A 10,820-nucleotide genomic window follows, 5' to 3' on the forward strand; every position below is an offset into this window, starting at 1 on the left:
ATACTTGGAAGTATAGATAACTGAGTCACACCCATATATAAGTATTTATAATGGCCTAGGGGGAAGGTGGACTATATAATAGACTAGAATAGGAACTATGGCAAGAGCATGAAGCCCTTGCCCCTGGCTTCTAAGATTAAGTGGACCTTAGGTGGGGCTGTTTTTGATACCAATTGTTAACACTGAATTTTATCCCAGTTGGTTCCTGCCAGTCCTTGCATGTTTGCATTCTTCTGTTTTATGTAAGAATCCAGTAACCTCATTGTCACCTAACTTCCCTATTTTCTTCTGTATAAAAAGTTTGCTGCTCGATTTGACGAATTACATTCATATCCACACTCTCTCATGTTTGTGTCTGTCAATTCCTGCTGACTCTATGCCCATCTGCTGGAACCCCTGATTCACATGGATTGAGGGGGGCTGACTAGGCCCAGTCCGTGGCAAGTACTTAACTAAAGATGGTAATCTATATAAACTCCAGCTCCAAGGGAATTTCATAGAAGAGGAGGCAGAAGGAATGTAAATTTATAGATGAGATAGAGAACTGTGAAGTACTGACTTCTGGAAATAACAAATTTGTTGAGGATATCACCTGACATCAATGATAACTGTCTGCATGGAGACCTGATCAAGATAGAATTGGATAAATTTCCACCATGTATGGGTCACACTAATACCACAGGAATTACTGGATGTGATATTACTCAAGGAAGGAGTGTTATTTTCCTTCCATGTGATATGGCCTTGGTAAATTGTTCAGGACACACTGGATAACCTGATTCCATGTGTTCATGGCCATTACTAAATAGACTCAAGTAATTTTAATATTTTTTAAAGGAAGTCATGAGTTGGAAGGGAATAGGATCAGAAGTATTAGGCAGAATGTGAAAAAAAGAATTATTAGGCAAAAAATCAATGCATATTATAAATATATAAAATAATAAATAAATAGATACATAAGTTGGGAAGAAAACCCTGTGTAGAGGAATTTTAAACCAGCAAAATGGCTCCTCTGACAAGCGATTATGCCCAAAGTCCTTCTAGATCTATATGATCCCACTAGAATGCAGATATACCATGGATTACAATATGATTTGTCTGGAATAAAGACATTCCCTTAGTAAACACCTTTAACATCTACCAGTATGTGTAAAGTTCGCTTGCAGAAAGAAACAGCTGTCTTTGAAAGTATCCTCTAATTGATATGTAGGCAAAGTGACAAAGCAGAGAAATATTTGATAAAGTGAGTCAGAAATAGGATAAATTCAACTCTCAGGAGAACAGACAAGAAAGAGAGATGGAACAGAGAAATAGTATGTGAGTGTGTTATTTCCTTCATTTCTTTCTCAGTCTGTTTCCTTTGTATAAAGGAGACCTAATTTTTGATTTTGTCTTTGTTTATTCAAAGTTTACTTTGTATCCAGATATTTTGCTGGAAGTTTTACCAGCTGTAGATATTCTCTGGTAGAATTTTGGTATCACTTGTGTATACTATAATATCATAAGTAAATAACATTTCTTCCTTTCCAATTTGTATTCCTTGATCTGCTTTACTTGTCTTATTGTTCTAGTTAGGACTTCAATTACTATAGTGAAGAGATAGGGAGAGACTGGGCAGCCTTGTGTTGTACATGATTTTATGGATTTATTTTGATGTTAGCTATGTGTTGCTGTATCCATGGTATCTGTCAAGAAAATTGCCCATTTCAATTAAATTTTCTAATTTTGCCAAGTACAGGCTTTTGAAGTAAGACCTGATGATTCATTGAATTTCCTTAATGTCTGTCTTTACGTTCTTCCTTGCCTTAGTGATTTTGTTTACTTGGCTACTGGCTCTCTAGCATTTCATTTGGATAAAGTTTTGCTGATGATGTTTGATTATTTTAAAGAACTAGCTCATGGTTTCATTAATTCTTTGTATTGTTCTCTTTGTTTCTAATTTATTGATTTTAACACTGTGGTTGATTGCTTTCTGCAGTCTTCTCATCTGTGTGTGTTTACTTGGTTTTGTTCTCCTGATTTCAGCTTGTTTTCCAGTAGCTAGTATGAGATCTCTCCAATATCATTGCATTTCTTTATTAGGTGTAAGTTTCAATATTTTATCACATATGCGTGTTGTATATTCTTCCATTCAGCACATTGCCTCCTCACTCTTTTTTATTTTTTAATTACTTTTATATTTTTACAGTCCAGCCATTGTCCCCTTCCTGGTCTCCCCTCCCAGAGTTCTTTATATTTGTCTCTCTCTGTCTCCAAGAGTATATTCCCCTGATGCCAGGTTTTCCAACTCATTTGGGGCCTCAAGTTTCTTGAGGGTTAGGCACTTATTCTTCTACTGAGGCCAGACCAAGTAATCCTCTGCTAAGTATGCATCAGGGGCCTCAGACAAACTCCTGTATAATATGTGGTTGGTGACTTAGTGTCTAAGAGATCTCTGTGGTGCAGGATAGTTGAGACTCCTAGTCTTCCTATGGGGTTGCCCTCCTCCTCAGCTTCTTCTAGCCATTCCCTAATTGAAACACAGGTATGTCCTACTTTTTGTCCATTGGTTGGATGTAAGTATCTGTGTCAGTCTCAGTCAACTGCTTGTTGGGCCATGCAGAGGACAGTCATGCTAGGTTCCTGTCTGTAAGCACACCATAGAATCAGTAATACTGCCAGGCCTTGGAGCCTCCCCATTAGATGGATCCGAGTTGGGCTGTTCACTGGACCTCCTTTCCCTTAGTCTCTTCTCCAGTTTGTCCCTGCATTTATTTTAGACAGGAACAATTCTTGGTAAAAGTTTTTGACTGTAGGATGGCAACCTAATCCCTCTACTTGACGCCTTGTCTTTCTACTGGAAATGGATTAGATGAGTTCTCTCTCTCCACTATCAGGCATTTTGTCTAAGATCCTCCCTTTGAATCCTGAGACCTCTCAGGTCTCTGGTACATCCTAGAGGATGTCTCCACCCCCACACCTTCCAACCTTCTATGTTACATATTCCCATTCATTATGGTGGTCCTCATGGCTCCTAACTTTTGGGACACTGTCCTTGAATTAGCTATATGTTGAGATTTTCCAGACCTCGTGATAAAACTCCAAATAAACAGGACAAGAGTCTTGTAATCACTGTTCCTTCACAACAGGTCTTGATCTGTGAAGATGCTTTTGTGCCCCTCCCAAGTTTTCACTTGGGATTACACACCATCTTACCCATCATTATGTAGTTTCCAAGCACAAGCTCTCATCCTAAGTGTAGAGGGGCTAAACCCGTGTGACCTTGCCCTTGTGACAGAACAGTTTGAACTCAAGTGAACTTTGCTTAATCCTCAGGATATCTTCAGAATATATGTTGCTAAATAAAGGTTGACTAAATCCGGCTATTACTTGAATATTAGTCTGCCTCCTTTTGGGGCTGCATTCACCCAGATTTAGGCTGCCATTTAAAGTAGTAATATCTAAGAGTTTTCAGTGAGGGAGTTTGACTGGTACACAACAAAACATATTTTGCTTATTTACACTACAATAAATCTCAGAAGAAATATGCCCAAAGAGAATTTATTGTTCATATAAATTTGATTTTAAGTACTTAACAGTACCTTATGAATTCTTAATGCTTGATCAACAAGTAAGGTCCTTGATCTTATTCACATGTATCATAATTATGTGTAATGTTATTAATAAGAAAAGAAAACAATATCCTAACCTTTTCTCAAATTCTAGCTATCCTACAGTCAAATATTAACATTATCACAAAAATTTTAAGTTGAATCTCTTTCAGGAAAAGATATTTCAATCATTAAAATTTTGTCTCTCTCTCCTAAACCATTGTTATATTTTTTTCCAATAAGTAAAAACTGGCATATGCTATGGATTCAATATCCACCAAGACAAGTGGGTCCTTGAAGAATTCTCATTCAATGGTCTTATACCCTTGATTATTTACTATATTTTCAAATTACAAAAACATACTGAAGACTGGGTTCAATCTGTCTTCTAACCCTTCTATTCTTATTGCTGCATTTTAAGTCATCATTATGCTCTCATATTTCTTTTCTAAACACAACTGATTTACAGTTCGTGGCTCCTCATTATAATCCCTCCTGTTCATGCATGTACCCTAATACTATGAATAATAGGCCACTATATTTTATTAAAAATGGTTCACTATTTCACCCTTTTTTCTCTAAATTTTTAAATAAATTTACTGGAAAGTAAAATACTTAAAATTCATATTGAATTGTCTCATTTTATTTCTTGATTCTTGGCCTTATAGAAGTCCTTATAGTCATCTGTGACATTATTCCATTTGTACATTCGACTCATTCTTCTTCCATCTTTATAAATAATCATCACATTTTTTCTCACTATAAAATTATTGATCTGTGAAACTTCTCCTTTTAAATGCATATTAATGTTTATTTCTTTTCACTGAAGATGTATACAACTTTATACATGTATATAGATATATAAGATTCATAGAAAGAAAAATACCTCTGACATATATCTATCAGTTATATACATAACTTTTAAGATTCTTATCCCTTTCCCACAATGAATGTATTTTATTCAGTCTTATAAAGCTCACCCTGAATTTATGTTCTATGTATAAAGTAAGTGGCTCTCACAAATTGGTTTAATTAAAACTGCTCTAGAGCCGGGCGTGGTGGCGCACGCCTTTAATCCCAGCACTTGGGAGGCAGAGGCAGGCAGATTTCTGAGTTCGAGGCCAGCCTGGTCTACAAAGTGAGTTCCAGGACAGCCAGGGCTATACAGAGAAACCCTGTCTCAAAAAAAAAAAAAAAAAAAACTGCTCTAGAATGTTTCTAAATTATCAATATTTTCTGTAGCATGTGGTATTCCCACTGGCATAGAAAAGTACTTTTTTTTTTTTGATTAGTAGAAAAATGCAACAGGAAATCCAAAGATTCAAACTCTGTAGATAGATAACAAACTTTTAATCTTCCTCAAAGTTTTTAAATAGTATCATGAACTGTGTACTGGTATTCAAGCACAGGAGCCTGTGATGGATATTTTACATTCAATCCATAACATACTGCAAGCTCACAGAAGTTTAGCAGTATCTCATGAAGAAAAATAAACAGTCCCAGTTCAAACCTTCAAAATTCTCCCTTCCACTAGCAAATAACTGAAGCTCCTGTTTGAACCATTCCACAAACCATTAAAAGAGTGACATTAACTGTGACCCCAGCATTCAAATCATAACTCCAAGAAGGTATAAGTTCCTTTTGAACCACAATATCATTATCATCTCCACTCACCTAGCCCACTAATGAGTGAGCATTTCAGTTCATTTGGTACAGTCTTTGCATTTGGAATGTAACTGTACATTTTGTAGACTAAAACTAATTGGTTCACAAGTATAGTGTACATTTTTACTGCGTTTATTACCTCCCTTCCTATTGCTTATCTCTTCAAATGTTATTGGTCTTAAGTCTCCCAACTATGAATGAACTCAGGTTTCAGTTTCTACACTGCTGTTTCTGTATCAGTTATCTTATGTAGTTCAATAGCCAAAACATCATTTATATTTCATGGTGCATGGAATAGTAAAGGACAAATTTGTGCAATTAATTCTCTATTTTACATGGATTTGTGGCACTGAATTAAAAGCTTTGTGCTTATAAAATCTCTACAACTGCTTAGCTATCATTGTTGATGTTGACATTGTTGATGTTTTTTAAATAGGTTTTTAAATATTAGGTATCAGAATTTTATTATGAAATCATGTAATTTATGTGGGTGATAAGTTATACTAAAATATGTTAAGTGTATTTCTTATACTAAAATAAACTAAAGATTTTTTGGGACTACATTATATATAGATCATTTGTTTTGTACACACTCAGGCATGGATAAAAGTACATAAAAGGAATGATGTGTGCATAACAAGAGATCTTAAAATGAGTTAGAGGCCAAGAAAACAAATTATAAATCTTGTGCTTCCTAATTCATCTTCAATTTTTTCTTTCATTATTAAGTGATTATTTTATTTCATTCTACATTTTTACTTGACTCATAAAATTATCACTAGCCTGGCAGTGGTGGTGCACGCCTTTAATCCCAACACTTGGGAGGCAGAGGTAGGCAGATTTCTGAGTTTGAGCCCAGCCTGGTCTACAGAGTGAGTTCCAGGACAGCCGGGCTACACAGAGAAACAATGTCTCAAAAAAATAAATAAAATAAAATAAAATAATCACTTATTTTTTAAAATAAGGCACTTCTGAGTTTCCTTCCTTATTAATGTAGGAACAACATTTATATATTTTATGATAGAATTTTTTTATATCCCATCCATGTCAGCCTGCACACGGTGCTCTTTATTATTATAACATGTTTGCTTGAGTGTCTATATAATTTACAACTCCTTCACATGAAGATTTTAACTGACAAAAGCACTTTACATGACTTTGACATAGTTTTGTGTCTGCTTCATTATTCAATTTTATTCATAGATGTTCCTATTTATATATACCCCACAAAGATACAGACATAAGTAAAAAGTTTAACTCAAGAGAAAATTAAGAAATTAAGAACTGGGGATACTTGCCAAAGAGCTTGCATCAGGCACTCCATCAAAGCAGACATTAAAAAAAAAAAAATCAGCTCATCAAACTGTGTCAACAGCTTATTTTCCCTCATCTATTCCAGAAGGCTATTGAAAATCCATAAGATTTGAAATACACTGATCATAATGTTTGTATCATCTCCATTTTAATAAAATACTTTTCTTTGTTACATGTGCACTATCAAAAGAAACTCATCATAATCTATGTTGAGATATCTCATTTTCCAAAGCTGAAACTTCTCTTTTATTTTAATGTTTTAAAGACATTTATTCTGTAATGTTAGAAACTATAACATTTATTTAACTGAAACCTTTAGTGATTTGCTTGTATTATTTCCTTAAAAATTGCTTTGAATTTTAATTTGATATCATTAGTATATCAAATAGGATAGAATAATAAAAGTAGTTTCATGAATCTGTTTTCATTTATAAATTATGATGGGCAACAAACCTGTTTAATATAGGCACATATCTCTCTTGAAGTCAACAAGATGACATTGTTCAGGCATAATTGTGCTAAAGATTACTTTCATTTAAATTTTTATGATTTTAATTTTATAGTATACAAAAGTGTACAAGCATTGACCTTAATTTTAGGGAATTAAGAAACATCATAAATAATCTTCATTTTGAATACCTAATATTTCCTTGAAATGGTTATCTAGAATAAAAAGAAATCAAAAGTGTTAAGTTGTAAGTTTGTTGCACTAACTCAGTCCTAAGTACTTTATATTTGTTGTAATTGTATATCCAGGTGTGTTTCAAGACTTTCACATGTTCAGCTTTTCCTTTAATTGCATTTTCCTTCAGAAGGAAAAACCCTTGAGACACAAGAGGTTAAATGAATAATTAGAAGTAAGGTGAGACTGAGCAAGCATAATCTAAGCACAGACTAATGCTGCAAGACATCCTGTTAATTTGTCTTTATTGTGACCTTTTTAGTGCTAGTATAAGCACACACTTGTTGTCTCCTCAGTTAGCTATACTATTTAAAGGGATCTTTAAACATATTCCAATACCAATGTTTATCTTAAAGAGATCTTAAATCAGATTTTTCTATAATATGCACAACAGCTTATAACTTTAGACCCTGAATTAGTCTATATGTTTGAAGAATTGTATTGTCTATATACTTTCACTATTCCAATGGAAAATATCTAGCTTTGACTCTCTCAATAATTTAAATTTTGTTCACTTAGGAATCCATCATTAGTTAGTGACAACATTTTAAATACTGAAAGGAGCAAAATAAATGAAGTAATCCTCCTTAATTTAAGCATTATTTTATATGCTTAAAAGAGTATTATTTCTCCTACCTTGATACAGTAATACAACTCTCAAATCCTTCTGAGCATAACACTGTTTTGTACCTCCCACATTGGATGCTTTTTTAACCTATCATGTTAATATTTTTTGCTCTCTGGAAGTTTATTACTGCAACCTTTTTTTTTATATATGAACAAAACAATTATGTTCAGTCATATGTAATACAAATATATAAGAAACATTATAATTGTGTGTTAGCACTAAACATGATTATATTTTTATGCGATTGAAAATTTACTTCTGTAGTATATATGGACATCAGTCACCAGTGATTCTTAATCATTAATTGTGAAAGAACTAGATGCTTCAAATATTTTCCCCAAATGGTCACCATTTCTATTGCCTCTTTTAAACCATGCATTTAACATTTAATTACTATAAATATTCAAAAATAATATTGGCAGTATGGCTTAGAAGCCCCAATAATTTTATATAAATTAAATATTAATGAATAATTGTGTGAAACACTCTGCTTCTAGAAGCATTGCAGAAGTGAATGCTGTGACACACGTGCAACAGTAGGTGCCAGAGAGGAGAGAGGTTATATTTATGCTCAGTGTTTTGACCTATGTGAATGATTAGTAGTCTAAAGTGATCCCGAGAAAACCACCAGTCCAGCACAAGGGACCTGGACAGAGATCTAGACTGAGATGAACACCATCAGTCTTGTTTCCGGGACCGGGGAACTGGGGGGTAAAATAGACGAACCCTCCTAGAACAGTAGAACCCAAGGCAGAGTGAGTTTAAGAAAACATATCCTTCTGACAAGGGGCTAAATGGGTGGGCTAGGAAAGGATCAAGTCTGAAATGATCATCAGACTAGTGCCAAGGGGCTCAGACAAGGAGCTAGCCTGAGAGAACTACCAGTATGACACCACAATGTACAAGCAGAACAAAACACTCCTGATGTGACTCCAGAAGCTTTGATTCCTTGGGGGACATTAAGAAGAGTAAGTAAGTAGTGGAAAAATGGAAGAGAAAAATGAAACGGAAGGATGTAGGCAAAATGAAGACAGGGAGAACTGACGACTCGAAGGTATTGAGGAACAGCCTGATGTGAATAGTCTGTGACAGCACATAGTGGGTTCCTGGGCTCTGTTGCCATCAGAGGCCATCTCTGGATCCTTAGCCCTGAGTTTGCAGGGGTGAATATTATCACCAAAGGTCACGCAGAAGTCCCTGGTCTGTGCTGCTGAATATTTGATAGAACTGACATCAACCCTCACCTGAGCATTGTGAGAGAGCGGCCCTGAGGCATAAGAGCAGGAGAGTCAGCCTAGCCAGCTGCAGTACCTCCAGAAAGCAGACCCTCACTTAGAAGGATTTAGGGGTGACCTAGTCCTGAAGATACAACTATGGGAAATCTGTCCCTACCACTCTTCTCCTATAGGGTGGTGTGGATGATGGAGAGATACTTTGTACCCTGCTCACCCCTCACCTGAAGCATATAGAAGACCTTGCCCTGGGGTCATGAGAGCAGAAGTACTGGACCTGCTGTTCACCGGCCATACCACCTCACCTCTTTAGCACAGTCAACCTGACCCTGGATATCTAAGTTGCTGATTAGTTAGCCCAAAGGTGTGAATGTGGCATAACCAGAGAGCCTTTCCTTCTGTCTGTTCTGTGGTTGCATCTTTGACAAGAGAACCCCTTCCTTTTAGCCCTCACATCTGGAGGTAGGTTGGTAATTTGACTCTAGGATCTTGAGAAGAGGACAGCTTTCTCTCCCCTTTGCCTGTTGGGCAGTTATACAAGCAAAAAAGAGATGTCTTCCTCCATCCTTTGTCCCTTGCCATCTATAGCAGCAAGAGAGCTTTGGTTTACCCCAGTATTCACCCTATGAAAGGGCAGGTCCTACAGAAGCAAAATCACAGGATCCCATAACACACAGAAACAATGGGATATTGGAGAGGAGCCCCATTAAGGTTCCAGTACTGATAGAACAGCAGAAGTCAGAGGCACCATATCATACCAAGAAGTTATTGTCCTGAATATTTTCTAGCAAAGAGGAGTGGACAAAAGGGTATACTGAGGGACACACTGTCACACACTAAAGCTTTCACAGTAATATTTTTTTTTCCTCTATGAGGATTACGTTGCAGTGGTGAAGGAGAAGAACAGGGAAAGAGAGATTCCCTGGGATTGGGGTGTATGGTGTGAAATTCACAGAGAACCAAATAAAAGTTTTGTAAAAGAGTATAAAACATGAACTGATTGATTTGTTTATTGAGAGCTTTGAATAAGTTTTCAAAAAAAAAGCAAATACATCCTTTCCCTGCTATTTTGATTTATTTTTACTTAAATCTCATACCTCTATTTTTTTCTATAATATATGCTATATAAGATCATTAAATATTTACTATGAACTCTGCAATTTTGGTTTCTTTGGACTAGTTTACACTTTTTTTTGAATATTGTATCTATGAACTAATAGGATTGAATTTTGTACATTTCTCTCTGTCTCCACATTCTTTTATTTGCTTTTCTGCCTGTCTTTCGCATGTGTACACAAGTTCAAATACTTATATCTCCATGATAAACATTTTAAAATCTTAATTTCCAGAAAAGTTAAACCATAAGTGTATGGCTAAATTGTCATTGAAACATTTAACATAATACTCATATTCTCTCCTGTTACAAAGCATCTCTCATGGTCCCATCTAAATTCTCACCAAGCCACATATTTTCCCTCTACTTTGTGTTTAATCAGGTTCTGGATGTGACTATTTCTGATTCATCAATATTTCAGAATTATAGAAGGACTTCTCTATTTTCACACACACACACATACACACTCACACACAAATCATTTCAATCTTTCTATTTATAATACCTAACAACCTTCAGTGGATATATTTTTTATTTGAGTTGAAATTAAACTTTTATTCCCAAATTTCAACTTTATTATGTATTTTTATTATGT

The 10,820-nt window shown here is 35.3% G+C and overlaps 1 pseudogene; it reads left to right on the forward strand.

Annotated features, from left to right (window-relative positions):
• Positions 1 to 8,365: 8,365 nt before the first annotated feature.
• LOC115029327 (small nucleolar RNA SNORA17) lies at positions 8,366 to 8,490 on the forward strand (annotated as a pseudogene).
• The last annotated feature ends 2,330 nt before the right edge of the window (positions 8,491 to 10,820 follow it).

This window comes from Mus caroli, unplaced genomic scaffold (genome assembly GCF_978045245.1).
Source record: "Mus caroli unplaced genomic scaffold, Mus_caroli_1 scaffold_12, whole genome shotgun sequence".
Lineage (NCBI taxonomy): Eukaryota > Metazoa > Chordata > Mammalia > Rodentia > Muridae > Mus > Mus caroli.